Below are 22,228 nucleotides of genomic sequence, written 5' to 3' on the forward strand. Positions count from 1 at the left end.
TAAGATTCTTACAAACATGTTGACTGGATGACAGAGTTGATGAGGCACCACCTTAACTTTTTCGAAATCTTAACAAAGGTCTTACCACCACAGCCTTGATTAAATGTTTCCCTTGAAGCCATTTCTTATTTTGAGAACCGTTGGCCAATGGGAAAGACTAGAAACATTAAATAGTTTATTATCAAATCCAAAAAGCCTATCAGACCTATAAATTCTAATTATAAACTAAACATTTCATTTCTCTCTTCCCAAGTTTAAAAAAAAATGTCAATGCCATTTTAATCATTTTGCCTAGAGATCTCTTTAGCCAAGCTCATCAGGTCCATTTTCTGGCCCCCAAGTCACTGCAGCCATGAGTTTGCCCATTGCCTGGGACGCTCTCTTTGCAGCTTGAATAGCAGGTTTCTGCTGCTCTGCCAGCCTCTGTGAACAAACCCTGTGCTGCCCTTGTAGCCTCTACCTGCCACCCAGTCCCCAAGCCAATAGCACACGCTGTAGGATTTCGCTACATGTGTACCCACTGTCAAATACCAATTTCTTTTTTTTTAAGATTTATTTTATTTATTTGAGAGAGACTTACAGAGAGAGGTAGAGACAGAGAGAGAGGTCTTCCATCCACTGGCTCACTCCCCAGATGGCCGCAACAGCCGGAGCTGTGCTGATCTGAAGCCAGGAGCCAGGAGTTTCTTCCGGGTCTCCCGTGTGGGTGCAGGGGCCCATGGACTTGGGCCATCTTCTACTGCTTTCCCAGGCCATAGCAGAAAGCTGGATAAATGCCAATTTCTGTATTGATTACTTATCACCACATAACAAAATACCCCAATACTTTGTAATTTAAAACAACTACAATAGTACCAGCCAATTAGCAAGCCTTTATTTTTAATGCACTGAAATAAACTTATCTTCCAATTCTATTTTTCCACAAACTTTATGAAGTACTTTCGTGTGTGTGTGTGTGTGTGTGTGTGAATTTTTTCACATCTGAATTTGGAATCACGATGTTCACTTCACCAGTTTATTTAGACAAATGGAGTTGAGTCATAACACTTTATGATCGTCAGCTAGCGAATGCCTGCAGTCTGGTTGGCAAAAATAATGAATTCTTAGCGCTTTGAGATTTGCCTAGAGCTCCTGACTATAAAATGTTTCCTGTGAAGTAAAATGATATCGCACAGGAATTTTTGTGGAAATTATAGGGTTTATGGATTAGCAAAGTGAGAATTAATGAGGTTCCTCTGTCTTTACTGCAACCTAAGAACTGGAATTCCGATAAAGAAATTACTTCTAAGAGTGAAGTCCTCTTTCAAATCATTCTGACAGAGATGACATCACATTGAAAGCAAAAGACAATAAAAGTCTACATTTTGCCATTACAGAGATCATTTTTATTGTAATATGTAATTTAGATTAATTAGATTTTCACATGGATAACTTGGCAATAAAATTATTTATTATCTAAGTGTATGTCTGTAATCTTACTGTGAAAAAATTTTACAAAGGTTTGGGACAATATAAGCTATAGTTTCCTATCTATTTCTCAGAGTCACTTATACTATTTAAATTAAGAAATTTTTATACATTAGAGTATAAAGTATTGCTTCTCAGATATTTGTTAGTGAAACAAAATGTAATTTCTAGCATCTTCAAAATATGTAAAATGAATGATTATTAAAACTACAGCAGAGGCATGCACTGTGATGCAGCAAGTTAAGCTGATGTTTGGAACACCCACATTCAATATCAGAATATCCAGAAGAGAGCTTCAAACCCCAGCTAATCTGCTTCTGCTCCAGCTTCCTGCTAATGCACACCCTGGAGGCAGCAGATGATAACTCAAACACTTGGGTCCCTGCCACCCACACAGGAGACCTGGATGGAGTTCTGGACTCCTACTTTTGGGCTAGCCCAGCTCTGGCTGTTGTAGGCATTGGGAGAATGAGCCAGCAGGTGGAAGATATCTCTTTCTCTTTCTTTCTTTCTCTCTCTCTCTTTTTCTCCTTTAAATAAACTAAATAAAATTTATTTTAAAAGTTATTCATTTAGTTGAGAGACAGAAAGGAAAAACTTACATGCATTGCTTCACTCCTCAAATATCCACAATGGCTGGGGCTGCATAGGGACCAAAGCCATGAGCCAGGAACTAGATCCTGGTCTTGTACATGGGTGGCAGAAACTCAATTAATTGAGCCATCACTGCTGTCTCTTAAGGTCTGCATTGGGAGAAAGCTAGAGACAGGAACCAGAGCCAGGAATTGAAGTACTCCAATATGCAACACAGGCATCTTAACTGCTAGACTAAATGCCTATATCTGTTTTTACATTTTTAAATGGTTGAAAAGAAGCCAAATGAATTATTACAATGAAAATTATATACAATTCAAATTTCAATAAATAGTTTTACTGGAATAGAGCCATGATCATTTGCTTACATTTTGCTAATGACTTTTTTCCACAGAATACAACAGAACTGTGCAGTTGAGACAGAAACCATAGAACCAACAAATCTTAAAAATATTTACTATCTTTACAGGAAAAGTCTGCTGACTCCTGCTTACATAAAGTTTCCATAATATATTCAAGAGTAATTTGATGAATCAAGTCCATCAAGTTACACTATGTTTCTTGGCATTGTCTTGTATATTATTTGGGAGTAAAAAGTTATAGAATTCAATTTATAGTTTTTATAAGTACTGTGTTAACCATTGGCTCCCCAGTATCCTCTGAATTCCCACCCCAGCTCACTCCAAAGGGTCAGCTAACAGGCCAGGGCAGGCAGTCGGCATGGCAGCTAAGATGCTTCTTGTGACGCCTGCATCTCAAATCAGAGTGCCTGTGTTGGAGTCCTGGTTCTGCTCTCAATTCCAGCTTCCTTCCTGAGAGGAAGCAGGTGAAGGCCCAAGTACTTGGGTTCCCAGCTCATGGCTTCAGCCTGGCCCAGCCCTGCCTGTTGCAGGCATTTGGAGAGTAAACCAGTGGATGGCAGATCTCTCTCTCCTTTTCAAATAAATCATTATTTTTAAAAGCAAAAAAAGTAGAACAGTGATTTTCAGGAGATGGAGGGGGAGAACAGGGAAATATTCCAGATGGGTAATGGTTGTTGGTTGTGCAGCAATATAAAAGTACTCAATGCCACTGAACTGTATTCTTAAAATGATTAAAATTATGTATTTTACATTGTGTATATTTTACATTGTGCATATTTTACATTGTGTATACAGTGTGTATTCTGTTGGTAATTCACCAACAGAAAAAATATACAAAATGAACGTAAAATATTATAACTACAAAATAAATGCAAGCATCTTAGAATATCTACAGTTGTAAAAGAATGTGACTGTTATTATAAAACATAACCAACACTAACAACATTCAGGTACACCCACAAAAGTGAAAGAAAAAAAAAAATCACGGTTCCAAAATGGCAGCTACTACCATGAAGACAGACGAAACTGCCCCTGAGAGTCAGATGCAGAAGAAGCCGGTGCTGACTGACCCGCGTGGAAATAGGGCGCATGGACTATGCAAAGCAGTCCATAGTTTAGAAGGTGACCAGGTTGCAGAATAGTCACTCGAATCACATGTTTTAAACAGTAAGGAGTGTCCCAAGCATCTCTATGTCTAGGTGTCTTTTCAAAACCCATGGCAAAATCTGTAACCTCAATACAACATCTCAAACACTTATAATTCCAGTTTCCCTTCAGGTCATGTTTTTCCATGAAGATTCTCACTTTTTTTTTTGGTCTCAGCTCAGACTCTCAGAGGATGCTTCCCACTTTTTCTTTCTCTGATGGCTTCCTAACAGTGTTCATAGTCACGTCCCTTTACCACCAAGGCTCACCATAGTACCTGTGGGTTTTTCCAACAAGACTAGAAGCTGCCAGAAGTGTGCCTTGCTCACAGGTGTACCCCCAGCTGCTCAGTACAGTGTTGGGCCTATAGCATTCAGATAATACACGTTTGTTGATTGCATGAATGAATGAAGAATTAAATGAATGGAACACACAGGTCATAATTCCTGAAGAGGGCCCAATTTCAAGAGATAGACTGATCTGGGGACCCAATCATCTGACTGGAACGAAGTGTTAGAAGCCACTGCAGAGATCAAGTCACAGAGAGCAGCAAGGGGCTAGAGTGCAACTTCAGTACCATGAAAAGAGCATACACTGCCCAACTAGCTTATTCCAAAAAGCATTTTTCTTTCTGGAAGGTTGTTGTAACTACTGCATTCAGAATAAAATGTCTGAAGAGCCTGTGAAGAGCTGTGAAGAGTAGCTGACCATTTGCTCATGAAAAGTGTTTTTCACTGGGCTTATTATGTGTATGCACAAGGGTACTTCAAATAGTTCCTAGACAAATGACATTAAAAGCATGAGTTTACTTTGGTGCAAAAAAATGTATTTCATAACATATGGAAAATGTATAGTATGAAAAAATTGTTGGGGCCGGCACTGTGGCGCAATAGGTTAATGCCCTGGCCTGAAGCACCGGCATCCCATATGGGCACCAGTTCAAGACTCGGCTGCTTCACTTCTGATCCAGCTCTCTGCTATGACCTGGGAAAGCAGTAGAATATGGCCCAAGTCCATGGGCCCCTGCACCCACACGGGAGACCCGGAAGAAGCTCCTGGCTACTGGCTTTGGATCAGCACAGCTCCGGCCATTGCGGCCAATTGGAGAGTGAACCATTAGATGGAAGACCTCTCTCTCTCTCTCTCTCTCTCTCTCTCTCTCTCTCTCTGCCTCTCCTCTTTCTGTGTAACTCTGACTTTCAAATAAATAAATAAATCTTTTAAAAAAAAAGAAAAAATTGTTCATGGATTTCAAAAAATTGCACCAAAATAAACTCATACTTTTAATTCTATTTGTAAACATTTTTAAGTACCTTCATATATTAATATATACCAAATAAAAAGTGGCTTTGTGTTTTACCTTTGTAAACATTTTATTGTAAACATAAGAAAAACCATGGAACTATAGATATTCTCAGTCTCTTTCCACCCCTAATTTAAGTAAACTTCAAGGACACAGCCACATTCTGGGATCCACCAAGCCACCTGCTATAGGTCAGATGTGGTTTGTAGCCCTGTGATCCCTGTGTCAGAAGCTTGGTCCTCATGTGGCAATATTGGGAACTAATGTGGGTCTTTAAAAGGTGGGGCCTAGTGAGATGTCAGTAGGTTCTTAAGGGCACTACCCTCAGAAGGGATTAAGGGAGTTCTCAAAGGACCCTGAGTGAGTTGTTATAAAAGCGAGCCTGACCCCTGAATCACTCTCTGGCTTCCTGTCTCGGGATGCAGTAGCTTCCTCCCACACACACTCCTGCCACTGTGGTACATCCAGCAAGAAGTTCTCCCCAGGCCCAAGCCACTGCTAGTGCCATGTCCTGGAACCGCCAGTACTGTGTGTTAAATAAAACACTTTATGAAGTGCGCAGTCTTAGGGATTTCACCATGGTAATAAGAAACAGACTAACAAACCACCTAGCTCTCATCTTTCCATACTCCATGCACCCACCTTTCTCTTCTCCAACTCATCTCTGCCTTTAAATTGCCATCGTTAGTGTAGTTTTAGTTGTTTCTTTTCATTTATGATATTTATTCAGTTTTTAAAGTAAGTTGGTAAGTATATGATTTCTCTTTCAGAAATAAAACTAAATTGACTTGCGCCTTACCTATTTGTGAACCCCAACTGACTTCCTGTCCTACCTCCTTTTCCATCACACCTTAAGGAGAACCACCTGAGACAGAAGAGAAAGCTCTGATGACCACTCTAGCTTTGTAAGGGAAGCACATGGCAGGGGCAACCAACACTCCAGCCCTCCCACACGAAAAGCATTATGTGTTTTCAACTAGTGTTTTCAACTAAGGACGAAGGGCACTGACTATATTACAAATGAGAGCGTGTACCTTCCAGTGATCATTCAGTGCCATAAATACACTGAGAGGCTGAATCTACTCATGGGAGTAGCTCCTAAACTGGTAGACATTCATCCTCCTAACATTTTGAAAATCCTGAGAAACATAGAACCACTTTTAAAAAGGGGGGAGGAGCTAAAATAAAATTCTCTGTAAGCAAAGTGCAGCTCAAACTCTAGTTTTTTCTCCTATCAGCAGTTTATAGAAAAAAATATTTTCATTTAACAACAGATGGCTCAACATCCATTACTCTAGGCTAGAACCTAGCAGTGCATTAGTGGTCTCCCATTCTTAAGGAAAGTGTCTTCTCTCTCCATTTGGACTCGAACCCCCTGAAGAACGATCTTACAGAATTCTATGTCTTAGTGTTGCCAGCAACCAGCTTAATAACCTCAGGAATAAGGGCTGACAGCTACAGGATCTGAGGAAGACTAACAGGGGCAAGAGGAAGGTGCAGGGAAAAGACTGACATGCTGCCAGCTCAATTCATTTATGTTTGTTCAACAAAGAGGTTTAGTGCCTACCGTAAAAGTAAGATATCAATAAAAACTAGCACTTGTTCATTTTATATATTTACTACTTTTTACCTCTCATGGTTCTGCAGACAGTGAGCTCAGCTGGGCAGCTCTTGCATGAGATCTTTCACTGCAGCTGGGGCTGGAGGCAGCAGAAGAGTCAACAGGACTGGACACCCCAGACTGCTCACTGGCAAGGGCAGCATGTTACCTGATGTCACCTCATGGCTTATATTGGGGGCAGTCTGCATGCCATCATCAACCTGCCCACCTACGTGTGACCTCATCTACATACAATTCCTCATTCTTGAAGATTGCAGCTGGGACTCAGGAGGGAGTGTCCCAAAAGCTAGCATTCCAAGACAGAAGGTAGAAGCAGCAAGATTTTTCTGATCTAGTCCTAGAGTGCCACTTCAGATCCAAGGAGAGACTATACGAGAATGTGAGTAAAGGAGAAACGACATCCAGGTTGGGGATCTTTGGAGAAAGAGTTAGATGGATAGACAGAAAACATTGTGTAATATATAATTTCATATAAAATTTCACTTATATAGCATAATATGTATTTTGTATATTATATAATCGCTATAGACTATTACATATATATGGACATTACACATTGCACCATGTGCTTTACTTACATTATCTCATTCATAAAAGGGAATCCTGATGGGTAGACACAGGAATCCACATTTCACAAATGAGGCATCTGAAGCTCAGAGAAGCATAGTCCCTTGTCCAAGATTACCTAGCAGTGTGTTTTCTCTCCAAAATCCAATCCACGTACCATCTGTCAATATAAACCCAAAGCATTCAATCAAACCCAAAGCATTCAATCTTTCCACATGCAAAGTTTTATTCCCAGGAAACATGAAAGAGAAAGGAGCTACATGACCTGCCTTCAAGGACTTTCTAATCTAATGAAAACCAAAAATATCGAAGAGAATTTGTGTCTGAACAAGAAAACATCCATTCTGACAGACCCTCTTGTACCTAAACCACTGAAATTAAATACAGTATTGGGAAAACCCTGGGAAAATTGCACTGAAAAACCTTCCATGATTTCTTTTATGTTAAGAGAGGTTGAGAAAAAAAGAAGTTGAGAATGAAGATTTGGGTTAAGACCTAGAATGCCGGAGCCAGTGAGGAGTCCCTGAAGGCTAGCGGAAGGAACGCGCCACCACCGCGCCTTCCAGACTGCCTCCCAGTAATGAACATTGCTTAACGGGTAAACACGTAAATGCTATTGATTCCTTTCCAAAAGGTCATGCAAACAGGGTGTATATTCATACATTTGGGTCAGGGAAGGTTTCAAAAGCCTTCTTCCCTTTCCCACAGAAATTGGTGGATACGCATAAAACCCCCAACCATTTTATCACATTGTTGATCACTTTCCCTACCTACAGGGCAATAATTTTCCGCTCTGTAACCCAATCAATACGCTCTCTACCCCTGTTAACTGCTCTTGCTACCATCCTCACCCTCACAGCTACCAGATTTTTAATTGCAACTTTTTTTTTTAAGTCTGTGGTATCTCTCAAAGGCATTAGTTTTTTACCATATATACACACACACACACACACATTTTCTCAGTCTCAGCTGTTCAGAGCCTGAGAGTTGAGTTTCAAGAACTTGAGTCACAGTCCGCCTTATTCGTCCCCTAGTGACTCGCTACCGCAGCCCTAGGTGTTTTGTATAATGCATGAGTGAACCCCGCTTAGAAACAGAAATGCATTTTCAATAAGTATTTATTATGTTGTGCCGGGCATACAGCTTTAAATTTGCCCGCTGTAGCTTGAAGCATTACACAAACTGTTGGTCTGCTGACTGCCTCTCTGGCAGCAACACACACAGAAAATAGATTGCTCAGGGTTTTTCCCTCCTCCGCCTCCTCCCTCTCCTCTCTCTCTCTCTCCCTCCCTCCCTCGCTTTCTCCTTTTCCTTTTTTTTTTTTTTTTTAAAACCAGTCGTGAACATTTTTCCATCCTGTGGCGTTTTCAATCACCACGTATTTCCGTCCAGGACCTGGGATTCTCTACCGATTCCTATTAAAACGCTTTTCTCTCCGCGACCCCTCGGCGGGTCGAATCCCGCGTGGGCCGGGGCCCCGCGAGCCGGGCCGAGCGACGGGGGCCGGCGGCCGACGCTCGGCTCCGACGCCCCGCGCCTCTGCCTCCCAGTTTTTTCTCTCTCCTTTCTGTCCATTACCCCCCTCAAAAAAACACTGTTTTTTGCCTTTGAGGCGAGGGCGGGGTGGGGGACGAGAACAAAGCGACCTATCTTCCTCCGGGCTGACGTCAGTCGGCTCTCACGGACAACTATCCGAGCGCGCGAGCCCTCGGAGCGGCCGGCCGCCCCGCCCCCGCCGCCGTCCTCTGAGGGAAGCCGGGCCGCTCGCGGCCGCTGAGGCGCGCCCTGAAAATGGCCCGCCCGCCCGGCAAAGGGCATTCGAGGCTTATTTGTGTGGCACGATCTTTACTGGGGCGGAAAACACGCGGCGGGGGAGGAGCGGCAACGGGCGCAGCCGGGCGGGGACGGCCAGGAATGTGCGTTCCCGGCCGCGGGGGACAGGGCGCGCGGGCAGAGAAAATAGTCCCTGCCCCGGGCGCGGGGGGCGCGCCGGCGCGCGGGGTCCGGGCGGCTCCGGGCGGGGCGGCGGCGCGAGGGTTCCGGCCGCGCGGAGCCGGGGAGCCGCGAGCCGTGGGCCCCGCGGGCGCGCGTGCGCGGTGCGGTCCCCCACGCCCCGGCAGCGGCGGCCTCGGCGGCGCCAGCCTCGGGCTCGGCGAGCGCGGCGGCGGCGGCAAAACCCGGGCCGGAGCGGGGCGCGGAGCGGGCGGCGCCGCGGAGTTCGGGAGGCGGCGCACGGGCGCTGAGAAGGAGCGCGGAAGGCCGCGCGCCCAGGGCGCCAGGCGCCTGTCCGGCGTCGCCCGCTGGGCCCGGGAGCCGAGGCGCGGGGATCGGGCCCGGGAGGAGACGGAGCCAGTTGGGGCGCAGCCGCGACCTTCAGTTGCCAGGAGCCTGAAGCTCACGGCCGACCTAGACCGTTTCTGGAAAAAAGTCACATTTTCCAGGCTTTCGTGAAATGGTCATTACTCGCGTTCTAAATCTGGAGGCGATTGTGCATCTATTTCAGGGAGGAACATGTGCAGAGTAGACTGCGCTCCGGGAAGCGCAGGCAGCGGACCTGGACCTGCGCCCGGCCTGCACCCTGGCCGAGGCAGCCCCGCGGAGACGCGTGCTCATTTGCAAAAGGCGAGCTGGGGCCCGCCATCGACAAAGCCCCGCGGCAACATCGGGGGAAAAACACGCCTCAGAAATGGGTCCCCCGGGGTTCAGGAGCTGGCCTTAGGCACAGGGGAAAAACGTGCATCCATCAAAGTCGCCGGTGCTGTGGCCAGGCCACGTCGGCGCCTGGCGCTGGCCTCCCGGAGGGTGGGCACCAGGGCCATTTGTCCTTGGACTGAGCACGCCGTAGGTGCTGGGCCCTGCGAAGTCCTGCAGATCGCCGGGGAAAGAGCGACTGAGCAAAGGGGAGGCAGGCCTTGGAGCTGGGAAACGGGACGAAAGCAAAAAAGGGGAGTGTGCACCGGGCACGGAAGGCCTGGGTCTGGGCGGGGAGTCCTTGGGGGCCACTGAAAAGGCGGCAGAGGCTGCAGGCTGAAGGCACTGATGGCTGGGCGCGGAGGCGGGGAAGTGGCCAGGAAGGGCAGAGTGCGTTGTTCAGCTATTCTGTGCAAATTTGGAACACAGCGCAGGCTGCAGATAAGCAGAGAAAGCAAAAGTAAAAAGGAGGCAGTTTACAGGGGGATTTCAGGGGGGAAAATACACGATAAGGAAGAGCCAAGGAAAACCCCGCAAGGGAGTGTCTGTGGAAGAGGAAGGGGAAAGAGGTGACGATGGAACTGTTTTGCTGAATTTTGACCGAGCCCGCATTCCTCCTTGCTGAGAGCCTAAATAGGTCTAGCTAGAACACGGGAAAACACAGTAGATAGCACTGCAAAGGTGGAAATCAAGATAAGAGGGCAGAGACATGTTGGAAACAAGATGGATTTGTGAATCAGTAAGGAATGTTTAATACATTGTGGCACAATCAATGGAATAGTATGCAGTCCTTAAAAAGACAGTGGGTTTATTGGAAAATGTTCATAAAATACAGTAATGTGAAGAAGCAAGGTACAAGCCAGCCACAAATGTCTGGAATGTTTTCTTTCTGAGCGATTTTTCACTTTCTCCTTCATCCCTGTGAATCTCATCTGAATGTTTACAGTAAGGCAACCAAAAACAAGTAAACAACCAGAAGATTAAGCAAAGTTTTAAGTGTTTGAAAATGCCTGTGGTGTCAAGTGATGCCCCTGGCGTTGGAAATCCTTAGCAATTGGAAAGAAATCAGAGCCAGCTGACCTGAGGCTGCACAGGTAGTTTTTCACTCCCTGTGCCATTCGGCTCGAGCCACCTGAAGAGTTTCCCGGGCTGGGACAGCCAGTCGGGGCAGCGGGTGTGTGCCGCCTGGTATACCTGTATCCCACTGCAGGGTGCCTGAGTTAAGTCCTACTCTGCCGCTGATTCTGGCGTCCCAATAATGCACACTCTAGGAGGCGGCAGGTAATAGTTGGAGTACCTGAGTCCAGCCATCCCCATGGGAGACCTGGATGGAGATTCAGGCCTAGACCAGCCCTAGCCATTTTGGGCATTTGATGAATGAACCAGTGCATAGAGGATCTCTCTGTGTCTCTGTCTCTGTATCTGTCTCTCTCAAAAATAAATAAGTAAACAAAGTTTTTAAAAGAACAACAACAAAAAAAAGACTTCTAGTTCTCAATAACTGGCTCTGTGCAAAGAAAATAATAATAATATCCACTCAGCAGGCTGCTATGAGGACCAGAAATAACATCTGTAAAAAACTTAGTGCCTGGTACCCATGAAATGCTCAGCCCTGAGCAAGTGGAAACTTTCATGGGAGGCAAAGCACAAAATACCTTTCTTATTAGATGCTTCCTCTGCCGCTGCGGTGGTCACTTGGGCTGCCCATAAAGATTCCTTCTGTCCTGCTCACATGGTAAGCACCCATTTGAGGTTAGCAGTGGCCATGTGACGGCTCCGGCCAGCAACATGAGCAGCAATAATGTGTCACCGGCGGCCACTCTGCCATGTTCTCTATATCCATCAGCTAGGACATGAGCAGTGCCCAGGGAGTGTCTGCCTGGGTCTCAGCTTGTGGACAAGGCCGAGCCTCTAGTGACCTTGACCTTGTGTGTAGGAGGGAAGAAAGAAGCTTGGTTACAGCAAGCTACTAGGATCCAGGGCCTTTTGTTATCAACGTCTTGTTTAACTCATCCTGACCAACAGCCGCTCACTGCCTGTGCGACTTTGAGACTGTTGCTGACCCACTCCCAGCTCCCAGTTGCCAACTCTTCCTCTTTGAAATGTAGGTGTTCGCACTCCACTGTAGAGGGTTGAGGGGGAAGATGAGTGACTGTCTAAAAGGCTCCAACTGTGCCCACACGAAGTGACAGGGGCTGTGTCATCTCACTAAACTGGCTTCTCACCCCATCTATTAAATGAAGCAGGTATCAAGTCCAAGGGGACCCATTCATGCTTGCATTTGTCTTTCTTCCATCAGATATGTTTGTACCACAGCCAGAAAAATAGAGATGCTTACACATGAATAAAAGACAGCAGAGTCCAATGAGAGCAAGAAAACTCACTTAGATTTGCTGGAATCTTTTTCATCCTCTGAAGAAATGCCAGTTGTTCTAATCCTGGTGGAGCCGGCAGCCATGTGGTCAATGGGATGTGTGTCTACCGTGATGGCCAGGGGAGTTCTCTGGATACTTAATGCCAGAAGGTTCCAAGGACGCTCAGTGATCTAGAGAGATGACTAAAAGGTTAGAGACTACCAATTTCTTCTAGCACACGCTGGCTTTCTTGGCCTCTCAGAGTCTTAAAAACGTAAGCAGTCTCTAGGCAAAAAGGAAAGAGACAGAAGGGAGGAAGGGGCGGGGGGTGAGACAGGAAAAGAGAGAATGGTGTGTCTGAGTTTTCTGATGATCTATCTGCTTCCCTGCTTGGATTGAGAAGGAAAGAGCAAGTGGCAATAAAAAAAATCTGGTTTCCAGGGCAGGTATCCCATATGACTGCGGGTTCAAGTCCCTACTGCTCCATTTCCAATCCAGCTCCCTGCTAATATGCCTCGGAAACGAGCAGAAGATGGCCCGATGCTTGGACCCCTGCACACATGTGGGAGACCAGGAAGAAGCTCCTGGCTCCTGGCTTTGGCCCAGCCCTGCCCTGGCCATTGTGGCCATTTGGGGAGTGAATGAACAGATGGCAGATCTCTTTCTCTCCCTCTATCTCTCTGTAACTGTGTCTTTAAAATAAATAAATCTTTAAATAATTTTTTTTAATAAAAAGACACTGCTTGAGGTACCTGTATCCCATATTGGAGTGCCTGGGTTCGAGTCCCACGTCTACTTCCAATCTACCTTTCTGCCACTGTACACCCTACGAGGTAGCAGATGATGGATAAAATGCTTGGGTTCCTGTTACACATGTGGAAGACTCCTGGACTCAGCTTAGCCCAGCCCCAGCTATTGTGGGCGTTTGAGGAATGAGCCAGTGGATAGAAACTCACTCACTCTCTCACTCTCTGTCACCATCTTTCAAGTAAATAAATGTTTAAAAACCTTTTCTAAAAAAAATCTGGTTTCAAGACACAGGCAAGCTTTGTTTCCATTGCTACATAATCGGGAGGGCCCACGATTCTGACATAAAGCAAACAGTCCTCTGAGCATATTCCTGGGACAGGCAAAAGGAGTGCAAAGAACTGTGCTTCCTCCAGGAGGGGGTGGGGTGGGGGTACTGTAACACAGTCCCAACTCGGAAAGGGGTGTGAGCCCGAGGAAATCCTCAGTGCACAATAGAGTCTCTGTTACCTGGATTTCAGTTCCTCGAGGCTGCCACTCAACGAGGCACTCAAAAGCCTCTTCAGTGGCTCTGGGAAGAGTGGCACACAATAATCAGAGTGATGAGTAATGAATAGTCATATCGTCACATCTGCAGGTAACCAGTCACTCGTTCCATCCCTACAATGCAAGGATCCGTCAGGCAAAAGAGACGAGTTGCCCCTCTCACGCCTCTACTTGACTCACTGAAAAGCACACCGTCTTTCTAGCCTTTAAGTACTGCGTGATACGGAGACAGCAACAAAGGCTGGGAATTAGTTCTGGAACTCGGCAGCCTGTCTGAAAGGAAGATCAGGAAGCAGTGGGCCCACAATCCAGCTGAAATGTGGACCCGCGATTTCTGTTTCCCTCACAGCCAGCCAACAGCTGCCCTTCCAACTCCAGCATCATCACCCCAAGCCCTGTTAATAACCACACCAGGACTGCTTCCTGCCTCCTGGCTCCTGTTCTCCACCACAGCCTGGTTTCTCTTCCTAAGCCCACTTTCATCATATCACTTGCTCACAAAGACATTTCTAGCGCCTACATATAGCTCCCAAGCCCATAATCTCACAACGCCTGTGGTCCCACCATATCAACTCCTAATTCAGCCAAAAGTCCATTCCCAAGTTGCTTCTACCCTTGCTGACATGCCCTGCCTTCTTGCCACAATTCAATATTTTGTACAGAAACCCAGCAGGTGTCATATCCTCCAAGAAAGCACTATTGACAACTCCAGCGGGCAAAGCTTCTTCCACATCCTCAATCACAGCAGGTAGCCCACAGTTTGGCTCATCTTGGCAAGGTGCACCTTAGGGCTAGGACCTCCCACTGGGGCTCCCTGACAAGGATATGTCCAAGGAGAACAATGTGCCAATTTTCAAATACCTGCTTTTTTGTCCAATGCCCCATCTTACTTTTACACTGGTTCTACATCAAATGAAACTTTAGAAAATAAAGGTAACCAGGGCCAGCCCTGTGACATAGTGGGTAAAGCCACCCCCTGCAGTGCAGGCTTCCCATACGGGTGCCAATTTGAGCCCCAGCTGCTCCACTTCTGATCTGCCTCCCTGCTAATGAGCCTGAGAAAGTATCAGAAGATGGCCCAAGTGCTTGGGTCCTTGTACTCACATGGGAGATCGGATGGAGCTGCACGCTCCTGGCTTCAGCTGGCCCAGCCCCGGTCATTGCAGCCATTTGGGGAATCAACCAGCAGATGGAAGATCAATCTCTCTTTCTCTCTCTCCCTCTCTCTCTGTAACTCTGCCTGTCAAATAAATAAAAATAAATCTTTAAAAACAATTGCAAATTTTCAATGAAACCTTACTTTTCATGTTAGAATTTATCAGAATGTTTTATTCAGATCACTTGTGTAATATAAGTCATTGCAACAACAACTCAATCCAGAAAACACTTAGAGCCTATGGTTACAGGATTTTTCAAGCGTGCAAATTTTAATTTTTATACATATGTTAGATAAAAGCACTATGGAATATTCAGTAAAAGATTTTTCTATCATAATATTATTACATTAGCATAAAATTCTGAAGGGGAAGTAGAGTGGAAATAAAATTTCAAGGAGAAAACAGAATGCACTTTTTGCTTGCTAAAGATAAGCGTGTTTGTATATTTCTTAATTGGATGATGGTGGAAGTAAACTGTGATGGGATTTAGATTCCACTTAGACACATTTAAAAGAGTGATGTCACAGGTTTATTTTAAAATGTCAATATTTACAATATGCTAGAAATTACATTCTTTGAAACTGTTTAAATTTATGATAAAATTATAGATATCCATTTTAAAATGTGCAATGAGGAGCAGAATCTTCTAAACTATTTTTGGCTCCTTGAGCAAAAATGTTAAAATCTGCTGCTATGGTTTGGATATTAGCTTGGATGTTGAATGTCCCCCAATGGCCTATGTGTTAAAGGTTTGGTCCCCAAAGTCCTCTATTAATGGCATTAAGAGGGCGTAAACTTAATCCAATTATGGTGTCTGAAAGTGGGGCCCTTGGGAAGTGATTAGAGGAGGAGGTTGTTAGGGTGGTAACCTCCTGATCAAATCACAGTGGCTTTATAAGGAGAGACAGACAGACAGACACACACCCTCCCTTTCACCAGGCGCTACCCTGTACCTCCAGGGACTCTGCCAGCAAGTCTCTTCCATCACCAGGTGCAGAACAAATGGAGCCTACCTCCCAAACTGAGCTGAAATGAACCTCTTTCCTTCGCAACTGGCTTGTCTAACCCATTTTGTTGTAGAGATGAAATGCTCTATGAATCAACACAACTGATTCTGCACACCGTGACAAGCTTTCATTCTCTGGTTTTGTCTGCATGCCTTAGGGAATATTCAAATGAGACTTTCTGTAGTTCACTGTGAATCCAGAGACATTAATTGAACTGAGTCTTGACCAAGTGTTGTCACCATTTGCACTCACAAGTGGTATGGAGGAACTGGATTCACGCTCTCAGATTCCTTTGTGAGCTACAGCACAGTGGAAGGAAAAGTGCATGATGTAAAACCACTTCGCACCCATTTGGATAACTGCTCTCGGGATATGCTGGGTGGGGAATGGGAGGGAATGGAAGAGAGGCAGCGTGGAAGGGAGGGAGGATCTTGAGATATTTGAACACATGTTCATGACAGTATTATGCACACTAGGTAAGAGGCAGAAAGATGAAGAAATACGCAACCCGCGGTATATCCAAAGGATGGAGGCCTCGGCCTTGAAAAGTCTGACATGTGCTGTGACATCCTCGGCTTCTGAGACATCACGCTAAGGGAATAAGTCACAGAAGGACACTACTGTGTGAGCTCACTCACAGGAGGCACCTAGAATCGTCAAACTCATACAGAAAGGAGAAAAGTCGCTACGAGGGGGTAGAAGGAGGGGAAATGAGGGGTTATTATTTCATGGGCACAGAGCTTCATTTTGCAAGATGTAAACAATTCCTCAAGACGGATGGTAGTGACGGCTACATGAGGTGGAGCTCCTTAATGCCACAGCACACTTAGCTCTTAAAGGGATACATTTTATGCATGTGTATTTTGCCTCAATGTTTTCAAGTTATGGTCTTTGAATTCAGAGAGTTCAAATCCAATGTCTGCTGGGTATGTGATCTTCCACAGGTTGCCCACGCCTCCTGAGCCTGTTTCCTGCTGCCCACAGGAAATACAAGTGCATCACTTGAAGGACCGTTCTGAGAACGAACCATGGGTGGCCCTTTGTGGATGCTGTGCCGTGCCACCAGGTCCCCCTTCAGGACTGAGGCACCTTCATGCCAGCTTCTGGGGGTTCTGCCTGTCAGCTGCCCTCCACCACGCAGCTCTCCCACCACAGCTCCCGGGAGCTGTCCATGGAGGGCAGCTCACAAGGGCCTGCTCTTTGTCTCTGTAAAAAAAAATTCTGATGGGTCATCCCAACCCCAGAGTCTCAAGAAGGATCATCTGAGGTCCCTGTGGAGGTGACACCCCACCTCCTGCTGCCCAGCCCTAGCCCGCACCTGCTCACAGGGCTGGGCAGACGCTCAGGCTGCATGGAGCTGTCTATCTCAGTGTCAGCTCCCAGGAACCTGAATCACCTATCAGGTTCTGCAAGGCCCACCTGACTCAGCCCATTGCCTGCTGCTGCCTCTCTCCACTTCCCCACCCCACTCCAGCCACCCAGGCCTTGGCTGTTAGGAGCTCCTTTTCCCTTTGCACTTGCCGTTCTCCCTCGCTCACTTCATTCCTCCAGGCAACCTCAGAGAGGTCTGCAGTTGATGCTCCCTATCTGGACCCCAAATTGCTCTTCCTCCCCTTAGCCTGCTTTGTTATCATTACCTGAAATGATAGATGTAATAAACTCATTTGCTTTAAGCACTAGAATGTTCCCCAAAGCCAGGGACTTCCTCTGCCTTAAGTGCTGTGGTCCTCCCAGCAGCTAGACTGTCTGGCACTTAATAGACACTTAAGAAACAACTGTGGCAAGAATACACGAATTCCAGACCATCTGCACAATTTGGTGATGCTGCACGTCAGACCTGCGCAGGCTGTCCGTATTATGAATCTATTATATTTCTGGTCTGTCCAGCTCTGACAGGGAATGTCAGACAGAGTCCTTTCCTATCCTTTTCTGTAGTGTTAGGCATAAAATCACTCCCGAAATATTTCTTAAGTAGACTTGACTTGTTCTAATGCCAGTGACGAGACAGAACAGAGGCGATTTTTGTTCAAGCTGGCCGCTTGGTTCTACTTCATTTGAATGGCCAAGATTCTATCACAGCACATCAAGCCTCTATTAAAATTAATTATGATCAGACTCCATCCATCACTTCTGAGGAGGTGAAGACGACAGAGGCTTCTCTCCAAAGTCATCCTGGCCGCTCCCAGAGGCCCCAGGTTGCTCTGAGGCCCTATGTGACATTTCTTCACTCTAATCATCAAGCATTTTAAAATATTACCTAATAATCTCTTAGAAACTACAAAAGGGAGGTAATAGATGTGATCTCTGCCCCCAAATCACTTAAAGTTTAAACTTGTCAGAGCAAAAGAGGGAAGAGTCCACATTATTCTGCACCTGTTCCCTAACCTGTTCTCACCGCCCTCAGCAATTTCCCCTTCTCCGCACTCAGCTCCCCTTGCCGGCTCACAGGGTGCACTGCCGGCGTTCCTACAGGTTGACATCCGACGTTCTTGGCTGGGTCCTGACAGTGCATCTGATGAGTCCTATGGGATGCAGCAGCTCCTTCTTTGCCATATTCCAGAAGAAGCAAGCATGAGGGTATGTCGAAATGTTCATGGAAGGGGTAGGCGTCACAGTGCACCAGGTAAGCCACTGCTTGGGATGTCAGCATCTCAAATAGGAGTGCCTGGTGCAAATCCTAGCCACTCTGGTTCTAGTCCAGCTTCCTGCTAATGCATCTGGGAGGCGGAGAATAATGACCCCAGCATACTTGGGTTCCTGACACCCACGTGGGTAAGCCAGATAAGTTCCTGGCTCCTGGCTTCTGCCTGGCCCAGCTCTGGCTGTTGCAGCCATATAGAGATTGAACCAGCAAATGAAAGATCTCCCTCCCCCTCCCCTCCCCCTCCCCCTCCCCCTCCCCCCTCCCTCTCCCTTTCTTTCAATTAAAAAAATAGATTCATGAAAGAAAGGAATTGAAAGACCACTTATTTGGTGCAAAAATGTTTATTGAAATTCACATATAATTTTCTTATGGTATGAACTTTCCATGCACGTTTTTATTTAAATTTGTATTTATTTATTTGAGAGACAGACGTACACAGAGACAAACAGAGCATTCCTATTCACAGGTTCACTCCCCAGATGCCCACACTTAAAGTTTAAACTTGTCAGAGCAAAAGAGGGAAGAGTCCACATTATTCTGCACCTGTTCCCTAACCTGTTCTCACCGCCCTCTGGCTGGCGCTGGGCTGGCCAGAGCCAGGAGACAAAATCTCAACCCAGGTCTTCCACATGGCAGGGACCCAATTATGTGAGCCATCACTGCTGCCTCCCAGGGTACACATTAGCGGGAAACTGGATCAGAACCCAGGTGTTCTGACATGGAATACAGGGTCCCAAGCGTCTGCTTAGCCAAATGTATGTCCTTCCATGAACTTTTCCTTTAACTTTTTTTAAATTTACTTACTTGAGAGGTAGAGTTACAGAATAGTAAAGGGAGAGACAGAGAGAGAGGTCTTCCATCTGCTGGTTCACTCCCCAGATGGCCGCAATAGCCAGAGCTGTGCTGATCCTGCGCTGCTGCTAGGAGCCAGGAGCTTCTTCTGGGTCTCCCACGTGGGTGCAGTGGCCCAAGCACTTGAGCCATCCTCTACTGCTTTTCCAGGCCTTAACAAAGAGCTAGATTGGAAGAAGAGCAGCTGAGACTAGAATCAACCCCAATATGGGATGTGAGTGCCACAGGCAGAGGACTAACCCACTGCACCACAGCACTGGCCCCGGCATGAACTTTTTAAAGCTCCCATTCATATGTACAATTCAAATGTCCTGTTTGCTCACTATGAGGTTATCACACATCTCTGTCCAGTAAAACAAGCCTTCAGAATACTTTGTAGGAGTTAGTGATAATTCTTTGCTCACCCTCCTTTTCTAAGATGCAGGAAAACCTAAAAAGGGGAAGCCTCTTGTTCAAAATGCTTTCACCGGAGGGGAGGATGCATGGCTGGGTGCCAGGCACAGTGTTAGGGAAACTCACATTCGTGTTGGAATTTAATCCATGTCATGACACTTGGAGGTAGCTGGTACTGTCCTTAATTTACAGATGAAGAAAGAGTTTAAAGAGATTAAGTAATGTACCTTCAGTCACTCACACATACGTCATAAATCAGGATTTGAACTATGCTTCCTCTGGCTCCACCATCTTCTAAGAACATGCTACACTTCCATGTGCCCTTGGGCTAATAACTGACTCCTGAGTAGCTCTCTCTCTGTGCCTTAGATTTTATATATGTGTGTGTATGTGTGTGTGTGTATGTATATGTATATGTATGTATATATAATCAAACAGAAAAACACAAATATAAAAAGTGGGGGGTCCCGCATTGTGGCATAGCATCTAAAGCTGCTACCTGTGACCCAGCATTCCATATGGACATCAGTTTGTGTTCCGGCTGCTCCACTTCCAATCCAGCTCCTTGCTAATAGCCTGGGAAAGCAAAAGAAGTTAGCTCAAGTGCTTTGGCCCCCGCACCCACATGGGAGACCCAGATGAAGCTTCTGGCTCCTGGCTTCATCCTGACCCATCTGGGGAGTGAACCAGCGGATGGAAGATCTTGGACTGCCCCATCAGTGCGGGGCAGCTGTTCTTATTCTCGCTTTCTGTGTATGGACACTGAGGCTCGGAGAGATGAAGTTCACAGCTGGCATGGCCCAGTCAAGCAAACTTGTGCTTTCAGGTTCCTCACCCAGTATTCTAACAGACCCTAGAGCTAATCTCTCCCAACCCCACCCTCCCACCACCAATTTAACAACAGAGAACAAACCACGTCACTATATTCACCACCACTATGTTCAGTTCTGTGTATCCCCAGTCTTGGTCCATAGCACACATGTTGTTCATGATGACGACTGTAGCTTCAGTGGCCCATTTTCCCACTTAACGTGGTATTGGAAGTCACCAAGGCTGCTTACAGTTCTGATGCTAATGACAATGGACACCTTTCCTGTCCCTTAACGCCATCCATGTAAATCCCCATCTCTAATCCAACTGCTCTTTTTTTATTTTTAGAGATTTATTTTTATTTATTTGAAAGGCACAGTTACAGAGAGAGGGAAAGACAGAGAAAGGAGGAGAAAGAGAGAGATTGATTGATTCCATCCATTGGTTTACTCCCCAAATGGCTGCAAATATAGCAGCCTGTAACTCTATCTGGGTCTCCCACATGGGTGCAGGGGCACAAGCACTTGGACCATCTTCTGCTGCCTTTCCTAGGTCATTAGCAGGGGGGCTGGATTGGAAGTGGAGCAACGGAGACTTGAACCTGTGCCCATTTGGGATGCTGGCATTGCAGGCAGCAGCTAAACTCACTGCACCACAATACCAGCCCCAGTCCAGCTGCTCCTAATGAAACGCGTGTCCTTGAGAGAGTGCGTTCAGTTCTGTTTCTCTTTCACAGGCAGCTATGTAGCTCTTTCCCAATGAGAAGTCCTGTTTCTGCCCCAAAGTGTGCGTAGCCATAAATGTTCTGTTTGGTTCCCTTTGCTTGCAGAATTCCTCTCCTCCAGAGATGGCCTGGAGCTCCTCTTAGACAAGTCCTTGCCTGGGCACCAGCTGCATAAGGAGGCATCTGTTGCCCTCGGAGGTTTATGACCGTTGCACGCCTGTGAAGGATTCACTCCTCACTCCTTTTTTAACCTGTGGCTTCCCAATTTAGCCTCCCCAGGACAGTCATCACTAAAACCATGATTCACTCCATGGTTTCCTCCCTGGCCGGGAAGAAACTGCAAACTGAACATTTTCATCACCGTTATGTGTACAGGATGACTCATGGAGAACAGACTGCTTCGAGCACTAAATAAGCTGTTGTTTTCAATTGTCCACATCATCTGTTAGAAAAGTGGCATTTTGCATGCTTAATGGTCTCTTCTCCCTATTTCAGGAAATGGGAAGGGGCTCATGGACACCCCTCTGGGCTCAACTAGCCTCTGCTTGGAAAACAATATAGACAGAGATGTGGCAAAGATGTAGTTTGTGTCAGTGCCTGTCCCAAATGCACCATAAGGTTAAGTTCAGTCTACTGAAAACAAGGAAGTATGACATCTCAACAAAGAGCATCCAGATAGTGTGTCAGCGGTGAGCACTGTGGTTCTGCAGGTGGGCTCTGTGCCTGGGATCGAGTTCCACCTCTGCTTCCCAACCAGATTCCTGCCAGTGAGCACCCTGGGAGGCAGCAGGTGATGTGCTGAGAGCTCAGGTTCCTGCCACCCACATGGGAGACCGTGATGGAGTTCCTGGCTTCTGGCTTCCACCTGGCTCAGCCCTGGGTTATTGCAAGCATTTGGGAAGTAGGTCAGCCGATGAAGATTTCTTCTCTCTCTCTCTCTCTCTCTCTCTCTGTCACTTTGCCTTTCCATTGAATAAAAGAAATGAAACTTTTAAAAAGCATCTTAAAAAAAACCAGTCTGTCAATAAACACTCACTGAAGTCTGCACACAGCTCTGGAGAGCTGTGAAGGAAGCAAGGAGTCCCTGCTTTCACAAAGTTGATTCTCTAAGTTGTCTGGCAAACAAACACACTGGCAAAACCTGCCAAAAGAGGGTGATAAAAATGCCAGTTGTGATGCTTAGATTAGTTTTTATCAGTTTATAATTGTAAAGTGTTTTTTTCTTCATTAAAATGGACATGAA

The 22,228-nt window shown here is 46.2% G+C and overlaps 1 long non-coding RNA gene across 1 annotated transcript; it reads right to left on the reverse strand.

Annotated features, from left to right (window-relative positions):
- Nucleotides 1-634: 634 nt before the first annotated feature.
- LOC133757163 (uncharacterized) lies at nt 635-13,463 on the reverse strand. Its single transcript, XR_009865572.1, has 4 exons — nt 13,363-13,463; nt 12,136-12,296; nt 7,072-7,220; nt 635-765 (listed from the first exon to the last, which is right to left on the reverse strand). It is a non-coding gene; the product is annotated as an uncharacterized LOC133757163 (long non-coding RNA).
- Between the last annotated feature and the right edge of the window lie 8,765 nt (nt 13,464-22,228).

This window comes from Lepus europaeus, chromosome 3 (genome assembly GCF_033115175.1).
Source record: "Lepus europaeus isolate LE1 chromosome 3, mLepTim1.pri, whole genome shotgun sequence".
In the NCBI taxonomy this organism is placed as follows: domain Eukaryota; kingdom Metazoa; phylum Chordata; class Mammalia; order Lagomorpha; family Leporidae; genus Lepus; species Lepus europaeus.